Genomic DNA, 8,631 nt, shown 5'->3' on the forward strand with positions numbered 1-8,631 from the left:
GGCAGCGGCGTTTCGGGCCGCGGGGAGGGGTGTCGAAATGTATTTGGCAGGTAAAACACGTCATTATTATTAAAATGCAGACTGATCTTTAAAATGATGGTTTATAACTTGCATCATGGTGGCACTGGCGGCCAGGTCAGCAGTAGGCCCAAGGCGTGTGGCTGTCGCCTGAGGTGGGCTCTGCTCCCGTGATCCCCGCCTCTGAAGGAACAGGCTAAAATCGAGACTCCTGTTTAAGCAGGTAGCGTGGGAAATTGAAGCCTGTCCGGTGCAACACCATTACTCTGGAGAGTTGTAGCAAAAAGCGTATTTCACCTTAGCACTGAGGGTTTTTTCCATGGGAAAGAAGTGCTATTTCTTAGAGACGCAGCAGTTGTCTTTTGCTGAAGGGGAGTTGGTGTCAGTACTGTCACCTCCCAAGGTGATGTTAATCCGGATGCAGAACCTTGGGGGCTTGAGAGTTTTCGTGGTTTCCCCAAGTGACACTATATACCCTTAGAGGTGATTGGATTTTGGCAGTGGTGTTTTGTATCACAGGAGAAGTGGAAATTAATTAGAAATTGAATTTAAAAAACCTACTTCAGACTTACTGGGGCCTTCTCTTTAGGAGCAGTTACTAATTGAGAGGAAATTCTGGATGTGAATCTCTGCTTTTCCAGGTTGATTTTTATTTTCACTTTTTTTCACGGGTGGCTCTTGCTTCCTCCCGTGCAGTTGTAAATATGATTGCCTCCATGGGATATAAAAGAGAATATAAGAAAACTGGCAGTGGGCAAGGGAAGTCACCCATGCAGGGAGGTCAAGGAGAAGCCTCCTGGAAAGGTGCATTTATTCTTGCCGTTACCAGCTGTGAAAATGAAACCGTCACTACTTTTATTGGCTCAGATGCGTGCAAGTGAATGCTATGAATGCTGCACCAGAGGAGAACAGTGGTGTGGCTTTTCTCCTGTGCACACCTGGCCAAGCACTGGGAACTGCAGCCGCACTTTCATTCACAGGGTGCGTAGGGATGGTATTTGGTTTAGCAGCTGTTTCTCTGTAAGAGAAAAAAAAGAGGTTTTGGTTAGGGTCACTGTCCCACTGACCCACCTCCAGGAGCAGCCAGCAGAGCTGAAGGGGTGGAGAAAGCCAGAGATGGTACGGCATCTTCAAGGCCCGTGGTGAATCTCATCTGCCATCTGTCGCCCCGCAGCGTGGCTTTGTTCAGCAGCAGAGGAGCTCATCGGCCCTCAACGCGCTGAGCAATTGTTACCCCACACTCCTGTCAGCTCTACAGAAACAAAGCGCTGCTGGAGTGAACAGTTTTCATTCCCCACATATAATTAATTGTCAATTAAATTCGAGGAACAGGGCCATCTCTACAGTATCAGCCACTTGTACTTGGAAATGGGTTGATGTAAATCCAGCTCCCCAAGTCTATCGGCTCCTATACCCACTGTGAAAAAAATGTAAATGCTTTTTCAATCTGGAGCATGTTTTCAATAACATGAGATTCTATACCGTCCATGGTCTCAGCCTGAGGTTACAAAATTGTTCTCATGAATTGCTGAATGTGTGGAGTCCAGCCTTTAATGACAAGGGCAGTCAGCCCTTAGAAATTAATGGTGGCCCCTTCAAGGTAGAAGATTTTTGCACAGATTTCAGGTATATTTCCCAACTATCCTGCTGCTGCCAAAGAGTTTACCTGGGTTTTCTAGTCTGGAAAACACTTCTAAAGAAACACTTGGGTGACTGGTTTCTAGGCTGATCGTATAGCTAAGTGTGAGTGCGTGTCATTATCACTTGGGGATGCTTTAAAGAAAATGTACGTCCGTGGTGGGCATGGCTACTGTGTCTCAGGATTCCTTCTAGTGGAAATATTGCCACTTCTGCTCAAATGGCAGGAGTCTGGGTCTGCCGGTTCAAAATCCGTTTTTAGCAAAAGCCAAGGTAAGGTGAAAATGAGCAGAGGTTATTTACATGCTCAAGCCCCTGCATCTCCATCCCTCTGTCAAAAGTTTATTAAGCCAGAGGTGGAGGGAAATGCAAGAAAACCTTGTTTAATCTACTTATCCCAAGATTAACTCCAAAAGGCTTCTCTTTCTATCTCTGCATATAGTTGACAGACTGTAGATGCTTACCTAATCCAAGCAAACTACCCTGATGTTTCACTAAGTCCTCTGCGGATCCTTAGTCTTGTGTGGCAGGAATGTCCTTTTTGAGCCTGGCTGGGCAGTGTTCAACTCTGGGAACTTGTACAAATCATGAACTTAATCGGGTTCAATGCCCATATACTCATGTAACTTGCTAATCATCCTCTATGCAATCACAGAACTGGGGACTGTTGCCTGTAGCGCATTACCTGCTTTTGAGACTAGGTAATGAGGGTAAGCATATAATTTGGGCTGATAAGAGCTTTGGAGTGCTGTCTTTCAGGGACAGCCTGACATTAAGAAAATTGGTGCTTCTGTGTGGGGCTTGACGTTTCTGAAATGAAAAATCACTGAATGCAAAATGAGGAAACCAGGCTGAGCCTGCCACATGCATGGGTCAGGGGACAGCCTCAGGGGCACGCCTGTAGTATATGAAAATTCTGGAGCACAAACCTAAGGCTGAGCTTCAGTCCAAGTTTGCTGGTTGCTTGCATTGCCAGTCTACAGGCAGTGAGATTTGGGGTGTCCTTTGGTGATCAGAGATGGGATTTGTAGACAGCATGAGTTCAGGTTACTGGTATGGATAGCATGAAAAAAAGTTGCTTGAAGAACCGGTATCCAGTGGCAGTGATGGAGATATATGGATCTCCAGCTCACTGCCTCATAGAGGCAGATGAGAAGGTGGCAAGGATGGCAGTACTGGGTCAGACCAAAGGTCCATTCAGCCTGATGGCTTCACTCTAGCAGTGGCCAATAATAGGTTCTTACAGAAGAGCAGAAAGACAGGACAAATATAGAGAGATACTTCCCCAATAAAGCCTCCTGACCTGCAAGGAGCTGAAGGCAGTATCTTAGGCTTAGACACACAAGAAACTTATGCAGGAGAAGAGGGCAGGACTTTGTGGAGGATGTAGCAGGATCTGCTGCCATGCAATAGAACAAGCTAACTTGCAGCAGAGGGGGTGAGACTCCATGAATCAGAAGACAAAGCACGTAGAGGTAGGGGAGTTAAAACTTCTCAGGATGCCATAATCTAAATCCACTTCTGAAGAGATACCTACTTTTTAGAGTTTTCCCTAAACAGAAAGGAAGGAGTAGATTTATTTTTCCATTCTGAACTAAAGTTTTTCTTCTTAGAAACAATTTTTTGTTCTCTTTCCCCAGTGCCTTTCTTCCTTAGGCTGTAAGTATTTTGGCTGAAGTTCTGGGCCACCTATGCCAAAAGGGACATACGGTGGTGTGCTCCCCCCTCCCCTCCGACTCCCCCTCCCTCGACCTCTTTCAGGTGATAACCACCTGTGGCAGTGGTGATAGATGTGTCTGGTCATGAAGGATGTACCCACTGGATGTGGGGGGAGACAGATAACAATACAATAGCCAATGTGCCCGCCTAAGCACAGTGGTCAGTATGCAAATATGGCTATGAACCAATATTCTTACCCCCATAAACAGTGAGCAGCCCAAGAGCCCTTTGAGCTCTCCTGCACGGCAGTGGGCTGCACGCCAGGATCTCCCCTTGAGCAGGGACACCTCTCAAGGTTACTCCTCGAGGCTGAGAGATTCCTTGCCCCAACAGATTCTCGGTAAGTGACTAACAGCACGCTAAACTTTGAAACCTTAGCTAAGTGATATAAAGGATTGATTGCTCATATATAATCCTTTAGACATAAGCCGTTGACCAAGTCTGGGACCTAGGATTGGATCCAGCCACACCTAGACTCCTCTCTAAGGAAGGAGCTTAGAAAGCAAGGGGACCTTTTCTGAACCTCATGACTCAAGGGGAGGGTCTCCCTGACAGTTTTGTCTGACCCTGTCCTCTGTGCAGTAAATAACCAAGTGTCGCTTGCCATCGAATCTTAAAAACTATTGTCACATTTACCACTGAACTTTGTTAACTCACTGTTTTACACCAATAAACTACATTTTTTTGCCTCCCTCTCACTCCATCCGCGACAGGACAGCAATTACCAGTGCTCATCCAGGGACTGAGTGTTTGGGTGGCAGAGTCTGAGGATGCTAGACAGAGCATCTGCATGCTGGGAATTTTCCTCGGAGCCTAACTGGGGGAACTTTCTAGATTCTCTTTCAACCCAGTGAAGTTTAGGGACACACAGGGCCACTGTTCAACAAAAAAAAACTTGATATTTTGGCTAGGGAGAGCACTGGAGAAGGGTGGCTTGGCAGAAAGCTTTGTGTTTCAGAAGGTGATCAGCATGTGTTCAAAAAAAAAAAAAGCAAAATGCATGTTAAAAATGCAGAGAATTCAGCAGTATTTTAACTCTGTTCCAGTTAAGTAATTTCTAGATATTTTATGGCATGTGTGTGCTTTTTGACATAGAAATTGTTTTGCATTGATCTTTTCCATCACTATTGAAAGGCTTGAGGCTGATATATCCAGAAGTCATGCTTTCTTAAATGTAAACACATAAATTTTATTTTAAAAAGCTAATAATAAGAACAACTATTTCATTGCACCTACTTTTCTTCAAATGTGGAGCAAGCACACTCCATTTCGTAGCCTGCATATGCTAGCTACCTAAGGGTTGTCAATTATGTTACGCTATAAAAGGCACAGCACTTAGGGGGCTGTCAATCAAGTCTGTTGTGAGAGAGATTTCAAGAATCATTATTCCAACAGTATTTGTCAAATATAAAAATAAAACAAATTTACATGACAACGCCAAATACAGAGGGATCATATTTCATTTTATAGTGCAAGTGGTTTGGACTGAGCACAGAATCAGTAAAGGTGAATCAAAAATAGCCGGAGATCTTTGCCTGTAAAGCAGTGGCCCCTGTTTTGTTCCTTCCCACAGCTTTCCTTCTTCATGAAAAAAGGTGTTACCCAAATCTTCACCACACTTTGGATCACAGCCCTGCATCTGCTTCGTCTTTTCTTCACAGTCCAAGGGATGTTGGTTGGTTGTTTTTTTTTTTTCCACATCTTATGGGTATCACTGAGTACTGCAAGGCATTTTGGGGAGCATTCTTTTCTGCAGTATTATGTTCCAACTCTGCCGTAATTTATGTGCTTGAGTAGCCCCCATTGAAATTACAAACAGTTCTCAAAAAGAAAGAGAACTTGTATGGATGTAATTTGGAGGCATCTGAAGATAGTTTTATTCCACATGGATGCCAGAGTCAGCCCAAAGAGATCCAAATGCAGTGTCTGGGCCTATTTTTAGTTGGCAAGTGCTTTTAGACTATGTAATGTGTCTTTGTCATTTGTCTACCATACGCTTTGCCTCCATATGTTTATCGCTGTTGCTATTGCTGATTCAGTATTTCAATAATAGAATCATTTGGAGCTGTTCTTTAGACTAGGGTTTGCATCAGACTTTTTTGTCTCTGTATAATTAGACTAATGTCATTACTGATCCTAGCAGCAACTTTGAGTCAGAGCCGACATTAGACCCAGAAGCTGTGCCTATACTGCTAAATAAAAGAGGCCTAAGGACTGGCCCAGAGACGAAGCGAACTTGATTGAGTCACATCAGCGCTGATTAGAGCCACCTTCCCTGTACAGCGGAGCTGCTTGGAACAGCCCAAAATAGAACTGGAAATACAAATAATCTCCCCCATCAGCAGACACAGAGCAGTAGTAGTTTTATCTCTTCATCACACAGAAGGAAATTTATTGCTATTCCCATTACTGAACTGCTCAGATTTATAAACTTTTCATTATTAATTTTTCTAAGTACAGAAGACATACATATATGCAGAATAAACAGAAGAAAAGAGTAGTTTTTCAAATTGTATATGCTTCCCAAGATTAATTTATAGATAGTGAGTAGACACTGTAAGTCCTGTGTACCTCACCAGATAACCAGAAAATGCATCTCAGAGTGTGCCCTCCTGGGCCAGTGCAAGGAATTTGCCAATGTACAGTTTATGGGTGCTGTTGGAGGTTGTGAGCTCCACCTGTATCTTTGTCAGACTGCAAGCTCCATTTTGGTTTTAAGGCTGGGACGAACCTTCCCATGGCCTCACATCTTTCCTGCTGGATTAAAATTCATGCAGGGGGCATGACAGCCAATGACCAAGCACCATCCCATAGAGTGCTGTGGTCCCAGACACTAAGTCACTCCCACCAAGGAGACCAGCTTGTTGAGGACGTAGTCACCTTGGCCACAAACTAGTCTGGCAGGAGACTGCATTCACCTACTGCAAGCTGGATGGGAGCTGAAAAGTTACAGGACAAAAGTCATCCTCTCTGTGGCTTTGGAGCTCAGGAAATGGCAGATCCACCACCTAACACTTTTCAGTGCTTCTTGGAGATGCTCTACGGAGGACAGTGGTTATTTAGAGTTAAATTTCTTCTCCCCTCAAGATGAAAATGATAACCAAAATACCAGCCAATTCAGAGCTGAAAATTTATTTTAACAGGCTTTGGACCAGTCTCTGAAGTAACGAAGCACAAGAAAGTATGACTTAAAGATTTCAGGTTTTAAAACAGCTGTAGCAGCAGAGGCTTCTGAGTCATCAGGGCTTCCACTGAAAGTCTAAAGAAATACATACGATGCATCTTTCACAGAAATAAAAAGAAAAGAGAACGACAGATTGGATCTGGATTAAGAAAAAAAACCCCACCAGACACTGCTGTTACTTTCTGACCATTATATTCAAATAATAAAGAGAATAATCTGCAGTTTTCTGCTGTAGAGCTCTTTACAGAAACAAGCCATTCATGTGCCTCTATTGAATCGCTTTAAGATACTTTGGGATCATTTGCTTTCCTTTATGCTAAGACAACTAAGAGACTAAGCAATGGTTTTGTACCTGCTATAATGTTTTAGGTTCTTTATGTTAGGATGTCAAGGCTATAAAGTGTCCAGCAAAACCAGGTATCTAACATAATATAGATGTCTTCCCCATATGTTCTGAGAGAAGAACCAATCGTTCTTTTTTGGCCTCTCTCTTATTGCAGCAACGAGGCGCTACCTACGGTCTACCCTGCAGGTGCCAGTACCTGAAGAGCCACTCAGCGCAACACCTGGAAAAGATCCCTTCCTGTTTTTCTGCTGTACAAGAAGAGCTTAGTCCCCAGTAACCCCGTGGGGGTACGTTTGGTGGGAGAGGTAAGCGTGAGAAGCTTCTTTAGCATTCAAGTATCTGTGCAAGAGCTAACCTGAATGCAGGAGCAGTACTCTGCTCTCCAAGAACTAGGCTGGCACCTGGGTAATAGTTTTCCTCCAGGCATTTTATGCTAGCTTTGAGAACCTGTCAGTCATTGACCACTTTGGGCCAAGTTCCAACTATAGAAAATCATTGTGAGGAGAAGAGTAGGAAGCATTATTGAATGCTTTCTCTTCTCCACCATCTGACCTGCAGGTAGAAGGGCAGTCTCTGTTTTGACATCTCTTGCTCTGCCATCTTCATCAAAGAAAGTACTTAAGAGGGCAAATGATGCAGTCTAGAGCCAACTCATGAAATAGAGCGCATAATTAAGATTATTATAAGTATCAATAGAAACTGCCTGAATCATCACCTCCTTACGTGTGAGAATCCAATACTGCATGTCAGCGAAATCTGAACATCTGCAGCAAGCAACTGTTTTTCTCAGATTATGGTAGTTCTGTTTCAAAATGGGAGGGGAAACAGAGTTTGTGGGTTTTGGGGGGAAAGAGAGAAGAAATCTCCAACTTTGGGGAGCATAGTCACAAACTGACTGATTTACTTATTGATGACAAAAGTCATGTGTCATTTATTATGTGCTGCCACAATCCAGCTGAACATGGTTGGCTAGTGGCAAATTATCCTAAACCTTGTGGAGGTAAGTAGGCTCCAGCTTATTTTAAAGGATGCCAGACATTTTGTCTCTTTGGCCAAGGCTTCCCAGTCATTTATAAAGTTACTTGGAAAGGTCAATCTGTACTTAGATACACAATATGATTAAAATGGATCACATTATTTCAGTTTACTTAAATAAAAGCAAAGCAAAATGAAAAAGCTTGCAAAATATCTCTTGGGAGGGGACTTCACTGTCCCCTGGGATGTGATTGCTAGTTTTTCCACGCTTCTGGATACATTAAAAAAAGAGAATTGAACAGGAGTTTCATTAAGAGCTTCTGTTGGAATCTAGAGATTCTGAGCAAATATGGAAAGAAATACACATTTTTTTATGCAAGGAACCTTCAGAAAAAAGTCTTTTTTTAGAGTGGAGTTGCCAGGGAAAATGTGATACTCTTCAAAATAAAAAACTACAGTTTCAAACACTAAAAATAAAAGGGGAGAGGAGTCAACCACATGTAACTTTTATGGATTCAATAGAATAGACATTTTTTCTCTTTGTTTCTCTTCTATAGTTCTGTGTGACTCTCCTATCAGCACTTTTTCCTCTACATTCCAATAAAACTAGCACTGAACCAGAACTTGAAGGCAAGTCTAACTTACTTGTCCACAACAGATGACAATTTGGTATTTTGCTCTTTCTCATACTTCAAGGACAGCTCCATACCTTACTGATCCTGCCTGTACAGGCTTGACCTTACTGATCTGA

Source organism: Egretta garzetta, unplaced genomic scaffold, assembly GCF_000687185.1.
Source record: "Egretta garzetta isolate BGI_Z169 unplaced genomic scaffold, ASM68718v1 scaffold5, whole genome shotgun sequence".
In the NCBI taxonomy this organism is placed as follows: Eukaryota; Metazoa; Chordata; class Aves; order Pelecaniformes; family Ardeidae; genus Egretta; species Egretta garzetta.